Raw genomic sequence first — 14,211 nt, 5'->3', positions numbered from 1 at the left:
CAATTATTATTTATATTCAGTCACAAATAACAGAAATATTATATTCAACCAGTGCAAAACCATAACCCACAACAGACCCCTCAGCTTCTCCAGCAACCATAAAACCACCAACATAAGCTTGTACAGGAGAGGGGTACCCGACCCCTCACCACAACCAATAACTGAACAATAGCTTATCAATGCAGGTAGCAGCATATATGACAATAAGTGGATAGAAATGTCTAAGCCCTCAGACAGACAATACACCGTAATACATGATATCATGCCGGGGATACACTTACTGTGCACACACTACAGAGAAGGGTCCAGGGTACAGAGATTGTCAGTGCAGAGCAGCCACAAGCACAGGCTCTAGGACAATTTATGGGTTAAGCATTCTTTTAAGGTCAATTTCCATGACCTGCAGTGGAGGCACAAGGCAGAGAGAAGAATCCGGATTATTGCAGCTCCTGTGCCATCCCGGGAGCCTGTCCTCACTCCGGAGCAATAAGAAAGAGAATTGCACTTTGCTTTTTTTATCATGTCAAGTTGGGGAGTGAGATGTGTCTGAAAGTTTCCTTATAACTTTATCTAGCAGCTTCTGCCTGGGAAGATAACGCAGCAGGGACTGAACTCGGGCTCCCCCCTGTGGCCAGACAGGGATCTGCGTCTCCGAGCTGGAGACCTACCTGCCTGGGGTAGATCCAGGGGCAAATCACGGGAGATGGGCGACTGCGGGGATCACTGGCTGCCTGCTCTGCTACAAGCACAGGACAGGGGCTGCATGGGGTCTATTAACCCCTTCACTGCTCCACGTGTCTGCAAGGTCCCCCAGGGAGGGGGGAGAGTTAACCCGTTGTGTGCTGCAAGGTCTTACTCTACCAGTAACCCCCTCACAGCCACAGCAGGTAGGGTCTGACAGGTCACAGAACAGCCCCCCATTACCTCCTGGCTGCAGCACATCAGTGGGGTCCCCGGGGTCCGGATCGCTGGAGGAAGTTTGGAGCTGGGCTCCCTGCAGACGGCCTGGGGGTCTCGTGTGCTGGATAGTTTGGGGGTCTCGGGGGGCTGTCACTGCTGGCAGAGAATGTGAGCGGCCATGTAAGTATTCTAAGCATTTCCCGGCGTGCAGTGTCCGGGCCATGGGTCTTACAGGGAGGAGGCAGGACTCCCACTCCCAGCTACAGGGGAGGGGGCTGCGGGAGGCTGGGGTAATAGAAGGAGGCTGGGGCAATAGCAGGAGACTGGAGTGATACCAGAGGAGGGGGCTGGAGGAAACTGGGGTAATAGTAGGGTGCTGGGGTGATAAAAGGAGGGGTGTTGCAGGAGACTGGGTTAATAGCAGGAGGCTGGGGTAATAACCGAGAAGGGGTGTTGGAGACTGGGGTAATAATAACAGAGGAGGGGGTTACAGGAGACTGGGGTAATAACAGAGGAGGGGTGTTGCAGGAGACTGGGGTAATAGCAGGAGGCTGGGGTAATAGCAGGATACTGGAGTAATAACCGAGAAGGGGTGTTGGAGACTGGGGTAATAACAGAGGAGGGGGTTACAGGAGACTGGGGTAATAACAGAGGAGGGGTGTTGCAGGAGGCTGGGGTAATAGCAGGATACTGGAGTAATAACAGGAGGGGCTGGAGGAGACTGGGGTAATAGCAGGAGACTTGCTTAATAACAGAGCATGGAGAGGCAGAAGACTGGGGTAATAACAGAGGAGGGGGTTACAGGAGACTGGGGTAATAACAGAGGATGGGAGGCAGAAGACTGGGGTAATAACCAAGAAGGGGTGCTGGAGACTGGGGTAATAACAGAGGAGGGGGTTACAGGAGACTGGGGTAATAACAGAGGAGGGGTGTTGCAGGAGGCTGGGGTAATAGCAGGATACTGGAGTAATAACAGAGGAGGGGGCTGGAGGAGACTGGGGTGATATCAGGGAAGGGGGCTGGGGTAATAGCAGGAGACTTGGGTAATAACAGAGGATGGGGAGGCAGAAGACTGGGGTAATATCCGAGGAGGGGTGCTGGAGACTGGGGTAATAACAGAGGAGGGGGTTACAGGAGACTGGGGTAATAACAGAGGGTGGGGAGGCAGAAGACTGGGGTAATAACCGAGAAGGGGTGCTGGAGACTGGGGTAATAACAGAGGATGGGGTTACAGGAGACTGGAGTAATAACCAAGGAGGGGCTGTAAGAGACTGGAGTAATAACAGAGGAGGGGTGCTGAAGACTGGGGTAATAACAGAGGAGGGGGTTACAGGAGACTGGGGTAATAACAGAGGAGGGGGTTACAGGAGACTGGGGTAATAACCGAGGAGGGGGTTACAGGAGACTGGGGTAATAACAGAGGAGGGGTGCTGGAGACTGGGGTAATAACAGGAGGGGGTTACAGGAGACTGGGGTAATAACTGAGGAGCGGCTGTAAGACTCTGGAGTAATAACAGAGGAGGGGTGCTGGAGACTGGGGTAATAACAGAGAAGGGGGTTACAGGAGACTGGGTTAATAAAAGGCGAGTGGGCAGCAGAATATTGGGGTAATAATAGGAAAGGAGGTTGCAGGAGACTGGTAATAACAGAGGAGGAAACTGTGGGAGACAGGGATAATAACCAGTAGTAGGCCATAGGAAAATGGGGTAATTAAAGGGGAGGGGGTGTCAGAAAATTGGGGTAACAATAGGGAAGGGGGTTGACATAGACTGGGTTAATAACAGGAGGAGGCCACAGTAATGACAAGAGGGAGGCCACAGGAGACTGGGGAAATAATAGAAAGATCTGCCGGAGACTGGGGTAATAACGAGAAGGAGGTCGCAGGAAACTAGGGTTATAGAGGGCTGAAGGAGACTGGGATAGTAACAGAGAGGGTCCACAGGACACTGGGGTAATAGGGGGGGCTGTAGGAGACAAGGGTAATAACAGAGAGGGTCCACAGGACAATGGGGTAATAGGGAGGGGCTGCAGGTGAATGGGGTAATAACAGAGAGGGCCCACAGGACAATGGGGTAATAGGGAGGGGCTGCAGGTGAATGGGGTAGTAACAGAGAGGGTCCACAGGACACTGGGGTAATAGGGAGGGGCTGTAGGAAACAGGGGTAATAACAGAAAGGGTCCACAGGACACTCGGGTAATAGGGAGGGATTGCAGGAGACAGGGGTAGTAACAATAGAGGGGGCTGCAGGAGACTGGGGTAATGAGAGGAAGGGGCTATAAGATATTGGAGTAACAACAGAGGAGGGAGCCACAGGAGCCTCCTGGTTGTATGAGAGAACAAGTGGCTGCAGGACATTGGGGTAAGAATAGAAGAGTGGGCACAGTAGACTGGGGTATTAAGAAAGGAGATAGGCTGCAGGAAACAGGGTAATGAGGGAACAAGCTGCAGGACACTGGGGTAATAGTCTGCAGAGTAGAGAGGAGGGGCAGCAGGTGCTATGATGTGTAGGTATTTCACTAGGTTGTAGCGAGGACGCACAGGAGGGGTAATAAAAAAGGGGTACACGCTGGAAATTAGGTGGGGGCTTTGAGAAAGGGGGGGGGGGATCATCAATACGATGCTGTCAGTGACAGACCCCAGGATAAGCAGATTGGGGAGTGGGGGGATTGGCTCTAACGGACAATAATCGGGACAATCTTGGACGTGTTTGATAACTTCTGAAATTGGAAGAAACTCCAACAAAAGTCAGGTAAAGCGGAGAGTACAGGAAAAGTCGGGATACAGACCTGGGCCCCAGTCACTGAGCGCTCAGGTTATATCCGGATACATTGTAACAGTATTAATACCGGGATTGTATGATAAATGTCACAGCACTAACTCCGGAATGTATCACAGAGGACAGGACGAATCCTAATATTATAACATGAAATATACATCATATTATTACAACACTGGGCAAAAAGCGACTAAATTCTCCCCAGAAACGGATACTTTATCCGGCATTTATTTGATGGACAATTACATTATACCGAAGTGTAACGTGTGTACTTTGTGTCTACAGTAATATGCGATTATTATCATCTATACATGTAATATATGTCCTATCTAATGTTTTATGTATGTGTCTATTATATACGCTTGTATTATGGACGTGTGTAATATATATATATATATATATATATATATATATATATATATATATATATATATTTATAATGTATGTATATATGTATGTATTATGTATATTTATAATATGTGTATTTGTGTAATATATGCTGTGTGTAATTTGTTATGTGTGTAATAAGTGTAACATGTTTGTATGTAATATGTTTTGTGTGTAACATGTTTGTATGTAATGTTTTATGTGTGTAGTTTGTATGTAATGTTTTATGTGTGTAACATGTTTGTGTGTAATATGTGTAGTGTGTAACATGTGTCCTGCTTAGAGCATCTTACCTATATATAATCTGGATATAAGTACAGTGTGCCGGAATGCAGTCACCTGCTGCATCATCCACAGCCTGGATATAAATATACACAACCCGCACACAGGGAAAAGTTCTCACCGGACACAAAGTCCTCCATGCCCCTGTGCTAGAGTGTCAGCTCAGCGGGTCAGCATGCTGGTACTCACCGTGCCGCGGCGTGTGGTGTAGTGCTGCAGAGACAGGCTGAGTGTGCAGAGTGTGTGAGCACCTTCCTGCATCTCATCACATCTGCCAGCCCCTCTCCTTCATTCCCACATCCCTTTGTTCCCCACGTCACATCTCACTCCCCATGTGCAGAGCCCAGAGAGCAGCCACAGGTAAGTGCCCCCAGCCTCATCCTCCCTCAACGGGGTTACTCTCATCTGCCATGCCTGTTACTGGGAGTACTCTTACCGCTACTACTTAGATTATTGTCATTACTGCTACTTATGTTATATTACCACTATCGTTACTATTGTTATATTATCATTATCGCTACTATTGTTATATTATCATTATCGTTACTATTGTTATATTATCATTATCGCTACTATTGTTATATTATTATTATCGTTAGTATTGATATTTATTAACATACTTTTATGTACTATTGTTATATTATCATTATCGTTACTATTGGTATATTATCATTATCGTTACTATTGGTATATTATCATTATCGTTAGTATTGTTATTTATTAACATACTTTTATGTACTATTGTTATATTATAATTACTATTGTTATATTATCATCATCGCTACTACTTATATTATTACCATTATTGCTACTATTGTTATATTATCATTAGTATTGTTATTTATTACCAATCTTTTATGTACTACTGTTATATTATTATCATTACTATTACTATTGTTTTATCAATATTATTACTATTATCGTTGTTAATATTCTAGGTATTATTATTACCGGTGTTATTCTATTTGTTGGTTTTATCTCAGTTGTTACTAATATTACTTTTTGTTGGAAGCATTATTTACACCGTAGAAAGGAAGACAATACACAGATATACACAGCATAGGATGTAGGTTAGTATATACCGGTCACGTGTGGGGGTAGGTAGGTGTCTCCAGGTGCCCCGCAGGGGTAATTGCAGCTTGCGGCAGATAATATAACATTAATAATAAATACATAGAATGTGGATTGTTATAGAAATTATTTTCCTCCTTATTGTGAATAGTATTTAATTTATTTCCGGACTATTTACACGTTATATAGATACAATCTGATCGCGGGATTATATAGAAACGATATTTCTTACGATCTATACAATGTTTAATCATTTTACAAACGCTAATAATAATATTTCTTACACTGTATATTGTACCAGTATATAATCTGATTATTGACTCGATAATAAAAACAAATAACATGAAACAATCGCGGGATCGCATTGGATCGAATCTAACAATTGATCTGGAGATTTTATCACCGGATTCTCGGCGCCGAGGAGAAGAGAAACGAATAAAACGAATTTCTTGCTGTATTGTGTGTAATGTGACTGTCTGGCTGCTTATCGGGTGTATGATCGGGCGAGTCATTATAGTAATATAATAATACAGATCCATCATTGTATAAATATATATATATATATATATATATTGGGGTAAGAGAAATGTCGGCTTCCAGCTCCTCTATGAAGGGGGCAGACAGCCCGGAACCCCCCGACAACTTGCACTTCTCCGGCAGCGCAGAGATGACAGGACGTAGATTGCGCAGTGATACAGCCAAGGTAAATAGAGGAGCTGGAAATAGTGTATAATGCAGCCTCTATATTAGTGGGGGCAGAGGGTGGGGCAGGCTCTGCTTATAATGGTGGGGGGAGCTGACATGAATGCCCCCATTCTGCAGCCGGATACATATATACACATAATATGAAGGGGACATTGTAATATGGTCCTCACCTGCGGGAGCTGGGTGCTCGGGTCCTGCAGCCGGGATGGGCAGACGTGCGGCAGGGAGGCTCACACTGCTCTGCACTACACTACACACACTGCTCTGCACTACACACACTGCTCTGCACTACACTACACTACACACACTGCTCTGCACTACACTACACACACTGCTCTGCACTACACACACTGCTCTGCACTACACTACATACACTGCTCTGCACTACATTACATACACTACACTCTGCACTACATTACATTACATACACTACACACTGCTCTGCACTACACTACATACACTGCTCTGCACTACACTACATTACATACACTACACTCTGCACTACATTACATTACATACACTACACACTGCTCTGCACTACACTACATACACTGCTCTGCACTACACTACATTACATACACTACACTCTGCACTACATTACATTACATACACTACACACTGCTCTGCACTACACACACTGCTCTGCACTACACTACATTACATACACTACACTCTGCACTACATTACATTACATACACTACACACTACTCTGCACTACACTACACACACTGCTCTGCACTACACTACATTACATACACTACACTCTGCACTACATTACATTACATACACTACACACTGCTCTGCACTACACTACATTACATACACTACACACTACTCTGCACTACACTACACACACTGCTCTGCACTACATTACACACACTGCTCTGCACTACATTACATACACTGCTCTGCACTACACTACATACACTGCTCTGCACTACACTACATACACTGCTCTGCACTACATTACATACACTGCTCTGCACTACATTACATTACATACACTACACACTGCTCTGCACTACATTACATTACATACACTACACACTGCTCTGCACTACACTACACACACTGCTCTGCACTACATTACATACACTACACACTGCTCTGCACTACACTACACTACACACACTGCTCTGCACTACATTACATACACTACACACTGCTCTGCACTACATTACATTACATACACTACACACTGCTCTGCACTACACTACACTACACACACTGCTCTGCACTACATTACATACACTACACACTGCTCTGCACTACACTACACACACTGCTCTGCACTACACTACATTACATTACATACACTACACACACTGCTCTGCACTACACTACATTACATACACTACACACACGGCTCTGCACTACATACACTATACACACTACATACAGTGCAATACACACCACACTCTGCTCAGCACAACACTACATTACATACACTACACACTGCTCTGCACTACACTACATTACATACACTACACACTGCTCTGCACTACACTATACACACACCACTCTGCACTACATACACTATACACACTACATACAGTGCAATACACACCACACACTGCTCTGCACTACACTATACACACTACACACACTGCTCTGCACTACATACACTACACACTGCTCTGCACTACACTATACACACGGCTCTGCACTACACTATAAACACTACACACTGCTCTGCACTACACTATAAACACTACACACTGCTCTGCACTACACTATACACACTGCTCTGCACTACACTATACACACCACACACACACGGCTCTGCACTACACACGCTATACACACTACATACAGTGCAATACACACCACACACTGCTCTGCACTACATACACTATACACACTACATACAGTGCAATACACACCACACTCTGCTCAGCACAACACTACATTACATACACCACAGACACTGCTCTACACTACACCACAACACAGACACTGCTCTACACTACACCACAGACACTGCTCTACACTACACCACAACACAGACACTGCTCTACACTACACCACACCACAGACACTGCTCTACACTACACCACAACACAGACACTGCTCTACACTACACCACAGACACTGCTCTACACTACACCACAACACAGACACTGCTCTACACTACACCACACCACAGACACTGCTGTACACCACACCAGAGATATACCCGTGCCCACTGCACTAATTGGGGTCCGATTCTGGGCCTGAGTCATTAAGTAGAACAAGGCAAAAAAGGAGTAAGTTTTCTCCTGGACAGACCATGTTACACTGCAAGGGGTGCATATTAGTTTATTATTTTGCACATCAGTTACATACTGGCTGCTTTTTCATGTAACACACAAATACTTGATAGCTTTATTTTTACACTGAAATTTAAAGTTAATCTAGGACAACCCCTACCCCAGCTATAAATCTGTCCTCACATTTTAAAATTACCTCCCCCTGCAATGCAACAAGGTTTTACCCAGGTGCAAAGTTACTCCTTTTTTTTGCTTTACTTTCCTTAATGACTCAGACCCGATATGTCCATCACACCATCTTGCTGCATGTAGTGTCACCTCTCACCCCTTATAACCAGCTACATATCATCATGTGTCTGTTACACAGAGAAATGTACAAGTCATTTAAACAGTGGTGTCAAAAAGGGTGATTGATCCGTCTCACAGAAGAGGAGGTTTGGGCTCAAACAGTTAAAGAATTTTTAAAAATGCACAAAATGCACAGGACAAGCATGATGCTATTTTGGGAATGTATAATTACAGAATCCCATAGCAAATATGACTGAAACAGAACAATCTGTTCTGCCGTTATACCCCCAACATACAGTCTCCTCTGTGGCAGCTGTCTCCTGAACACGAACGGATGACTCTACCGCCTTGTTTTATACCGTTGTACTCCTAGTGTTGGAGAACATTGTCCATCTCAGCTCCTCCGTCTCCTAGGAAAGTGCACAGTAAAACCAATACTAACCTAAATCTTAATGGAACAGTCCTAATTCTAGCCTTCACATAGCCACCTTCTAACGTCCATCCATCCAAAGCTATCATGGACTCCAACACTAATCCAAGCCTCCATTGTAAATGTCATCCAACCGAAAACACTGCACTGTTCCTGGTCACATGTCCTCACGATTCAGTATTTTAAAGAACCAACATTACCAGCAGTAACCAAAATAATCATCAGCCGCATATGTCATATTTGAGGAACTTTGACCTCCAGCCTTTCATTTGTAGATGTGTTGATGTGACGGGATATTCTGGTATAGAGAGTTCATAGTGGACTTGATGATTGTGAAGAGTCCAGGTTCTCACCCCTCCATCACTGTGCTTGAGGTTCTCGTGGTGATACCTTGTGGATGTCAACAAAACAGCTCCACTTTGATCTTGTCTTCCAAAGGACATTATTCCACCAAAGACTCAGATACAACTGTACAAACCGTAGTTGTACCGGCTCCATGAAGGCCATGTCTGACCAGTACTTCTGATGACAGGCCCATGAACGTTTACCGTGTTGACCAATCCCTGGATGTAAGTTTTAGGTTCTTTGTAATTTCTCAGAGCATCATACGGTTCGATCTTTGGATGAATTTGCTGAGACGCTCACTCTTGGGAAGATTGTTGATTGTCTACATTGTTCTCTATTAGTAAATAATCATCACAGCCTTATAACGCTTTCCTGACAAAGGGACAGCACCGATGGCTTCTCTGAGATCGTTACAGGTGTCCTTTCTCCTTGGCAAAGTGATAGCAACGCTGAATGCTCCGCACCAAACATTCTGCTTTTATTTCATGATCAAATAATAACGTCCAACTGACAATCACTGTCTGTGAAGGTGTAACTCCACCAGTCGCCAGGAACCAGCGACACCACAGAGACAAGTGTGCCACACTCAGCCTCCTGCCTCATTAATGTCACTCTCATTGGTTCAGCTCACATATGAGATGGAGACTTTACAATGAGCTGACCAATCAGATTGCTGGACTTTATTGCATAAGTATTGTCAAAGTAAAACCTGTTTTGTGTTATTGGTCACGTGAGATTAGATTAATCAGATTTTAGGACTCAGTGATTGTTAGTCAGGTCCAGATACCTAAAAGCACAGACTTCCAAGAGGGTGACTGTCTGCCGGCTGAATCCTAATGTAAATGCATTATAAACAACTAATGGGTGTGTATAAAGTTTAGGGACCACAGAAAATATATGGAGGGCTACATCCAGCATCAGTACCCACAGTCTTCAATCATCAATATAATACTTTTACTCTATACACACTAATAATGCATCATCATCATCATGATCATTTATTTATATAGCGCCAGCAAATTCCGTAGCGCTGTACAATTGGGAACACACAATAAGACAATACTGGGTAATACATACAGACACAGAGGTAAGAGAACCCTGCTCACAGCTTCCAATCTATAGATGTGATTTCTGGGTTCTGTAGATTGATATTGGTATCGGAAGGAGTTAGTATTAAACGTAAACAGCTGTACGTCAGGACGGGTGTGCGAGACGTGAAGTAGCAGCGATACACAGAGTACCACACACCCACTCCACTTCTAAATCCAACACTGGGTTTTTTCATTAGTTTATTATATACGTCATTAACAGCTAAAAATATATAGAACACTCTGCAGATTGAATGGGATTCGTGCCATGGAATTTCAAACTACGTTACCCCAACAGTAAAGTTCTGCAGAGAACGCTGGGGCTATAGAAATACATGTTCGTAATAACTCTGGGTCCAAACAGGATGAAATAGGGTGGCCTCAATACTGAGTGCTGGAAATTAATGGGTTAAGGGAGAGCTATGATCTGAATAGTTGTATTCAATGTTTAACGTTAAACATAACAGAATGGAAAGCTGGGCACACAAGACAGAAACATTTAAGTCCTGATGAGCATGCCGATTCCTGCGTACACCGTTCGATCCGTGATTTTCGTCTGTTATAACCATCAGCTCAAAAGTTTGTGACTCCGTATACACCGTACAGATACACAGATGATGTGAAAATGTTTATAATTAATTAGATATGAAAAGATCACTATATCCAAGTGCTTCATGTTTAGACAACACCATAGATTTAAATATGAACGTCCAAAAAGACATCGCTGTCGGAGCAACTGTCAGCAGATTGTGGGACTGATGGTCAGGAGTATGTACACACTGCTCGTTCCATCGTTAGTCCCGTTATAAAAACAAACGATACGATGTGCTTTGGTACAATAAAACATTATCGTTGGCGCATACACACTAATGCATATCTGACCTAATCGTGTCGTCGGCCCGATAATTAGGTGAAAAACCTGTGGTGTGTACCCAGCTTAACCATAAGAAACTTGCGGCATTGTTACATTGTGTTTCCTTCTCTTTAACCCCCTTGTGAGTTTGCAGCTCAACGACCAGACTCATTTTTAGGTTTTCCTGTAGGTTTCAGCTGTGATAACATTTTTAGTATTTCTTAGGTTTTGTTGCTATTGTCTTTTGAGGACCCATACAGCGTTCTGTTGGTAGCATATCATAATAAATATAGTTTTATTTTATAATATATGCTTGTTTCCTTATTTTGTTACTGTCATGTTTATGCATCTAGTTCTGCTGGAGGCCAGGTCACCTCTCACTTATCCTATTTCCATGTTCAGAGGTTCAGTAAATCCTACGGAACATTTTCCAGCGATTCATCCATGAGACAACACAGAGCCAGTCACATAGTAAATAAGATCGGACGTCTGACCATCCGTTACACATCATAGACACATAATCCCACAACACTAACAGATATTGAGGTTTAAACACCGTACGAATGACAGAGCAATGACGTTACACAAATAACGAGGTCTTGGGAAACTTAATTGGATCACATCGGAAAAAATAATCACCCCCCCCCCCTCCCATGCACAACGATATTCCTGTTTACCTTGGTAACGCAAGATCCCAAGAATTGTGCAATGAAATTTCAGCCATTAATCCACTGCACTAAAATAAATGTTTTTCAGCTCATCTGATCTGAATTCTCATCTGATCGTGTAGTTCTGATTATCTTTAGACACCAAAATAACTTGAATTGTATGATTAAGTTGTAATGTGTGTGAACCCCATAATTATCATGTTCTCCTAAAGCTATTTGACTCCTAGTGCTGTGACCAAATAAAAGGTTTGGTTCATTAGTCTGCCTCTGAAGAAGTTGCATCTTAGCAGCGAAACGCGTAGGTAAATATATATTCCATATGGACACTATGGGATTGGGATATAAGGCTCCTCATCTGCTTTGGGAGCTTTTCGCAAGTCGGTAATATCAAAGGATCATCTCACAATTCAGGAGAAATTGTGGATGTGAAAATGGTATCATAAAGTACGAGAAATGGCAACGTATTACCCCTCTATACAAATCTCAGAAAGACTTGATGGATATTAGATGAAAGTTTGAATATTGTCTAACAGCTAAAGGATATTTATCTAATACCCTTATAGTTCCTATTCGTGTGGTCTAATGATGGTCTGTTTGATATTATGTCTATTAGTGTCCGTTTATGGCAATTCCAATGCCAGGTACTGTAGGTTGTCCACATCCTAAGTGAATGAATATGTGATTGTATGACATTTATTAATGTGGATCATCTGTGATAAATACCTCTCTATTGTGGGTACGCAATGTGTTTTAACAAAATATACATAGTTTCACTGATTCACAGGTGATGAATGTTTTATTTTTTTACTTATCTTTCATTTTTTTTAATTTTTATAAATTTTTTAATATTTGAATTGTTATATTTTCATTTTTAATACTGTGCGAAACTGAGCGCAGGTGGACGTCATTATTTGACCAATGTCACCAACGAGATACACAAATATTTGCATCTTTTGTGCAGTGTTGCCCACCACCGCTATGTATATGCTGCTGTTACTTTGATACATTGCGCGGTTTGAAAACTGCACGAAAAGACACATTTCGGAAAAACGTTTCCCCCTAATCTCTTACCTGACAAGAGGCATCACAGTCAAAGAATCACTGCCCCCCCCCCCCCAAACAAAGATTTGTAAATCCTGAAATCTCCTGGCCTGCCTATCACTAGTAGTGACTGTAGATTGTAAGCCTGTGAGCACCGCCCTCTTCCCTCATTGTCTGTAAGACCCAGTTTTGCTTTATTACTTGTTTCCAAAGGTGACGCGCTGTGGAGTAGGTTGGTGCTGTCAGGGTCACGGTCTGCGGCCAGTCAGACCCCAATTTGTGGAAAAGCCGCGTAGGCCCAGAGACGAGGTGGCAAAATGCTTTTTATACTCTTCATTATCTTAATTTTGTTTGTACATTAATATTAAACATATGACCATGGGCTGAATTACAGCGAGATTATTCCCATTGTCCTATGCAGTGCAAGGATTGATATCAGTGTTGTGTATGAGGACAGAGGGGGGGGCTGATGTCAGTGTTGTGTATGACGGCAGCGGGGGGGGGGGCTGATGTCAGTGTTGTGTATGAGGGCAGTGGGGGGGGGGGTGATGTCAGTGTTGTGTATGAGGACAGAGGGGGGGCTGATGTCAGTGTTGTGTATGACGGCAGCGGGAGGGGGGGGGCTGATGTCAGTGTTGTGTATGACAGCAGTGGGGGGGGGGGTGATGTCAGTGCTGTGTATGAGGACAGAGGGGGGGTGATGTCAGTGTTGTGTATGACGGCAGCGGGAGGGGGGGGGGCTGATGTCAGTGTTGTGTATGAGGGCAGTGGGGGGGGGGTGATGTCAGTGTTGTGTATGAGGACAGAGGGGGGGGGGCTGATGTCAGTGTTGTGTATGAGGGCAGCGGGGGGGGTGGGGATGATGTCAGTGTTGTGTATGAGGGCAGAGGGGGGGGGGTGATGTCAGTGTTGTGTATGAGGACAGAGGGGGGGGGGCTGATGTCAGTGCTGTGTATGAGGACAGAGGGGGGGGGCTGATGTCAGTGTTGTGTATGAGGACAGAGGGGGGGGGGGCTGATGTCAGTGTTGTGTATGAGGACAGAGGGGGGGGGTGTGATGTCAGTGTTGTGTATGAGGGCAGCGGGGGGGGGGGGGGGGGCTGATGTCAGTGTTGTGTATGAGGGCAG

The 14,211-nt window shown here is 44.1% G+C and overlaps 1 protein-coding gene across 6 annotated transcripts in view; it reads right to left on the bottom strand.

Annotated features, from left to right (window-relative positions):
• The window catches only part of SOX6 (SRY-box transcription factor 6), a 307,461-nt gene that overhangs the window by 278,923 nt on the left and 14,327 nt on the right, over positions 1-14,211 (bottom strand). For 2 of the 6 annotated variants that reach the window (XM_075187592.1, XM_075187596.1), the window contains exon 1: positions 282-573. The exons of 2 other annotated variants lie outside the window; for them this stretch is intronic. The gene's annotated coding sequence lies outside the window, so the exon portion shown is untranslated. Of the gene's footprint in view, positions 1-281; positions 577-14,211 lie in introns of those variants that run through there. 2 more of the 6 variants (XM_075187595.1, XM_075187594.1) reach the window with 2 other exon arrangements.

This window comes from Mixophyes fleayi, chromosome 10 (genome assembly GCF_038048845.1).
Source record: "Mixophyes fleayi isolate aMixFle1 chromosome 10, aMixFle1.hap1, whole genome shotgun sequence".
Taxonomy (NCBI): Eukaryota; Metazoa; Chordata; class Amphibia; order Anura; family Limnodynastidae; genus Mixophyes; species Mixophyes fleayi.
Note: the sequence above shows the minus strand (reverse complement) of the source record. Positions and strands in the feature narration are given on the sequence as shown.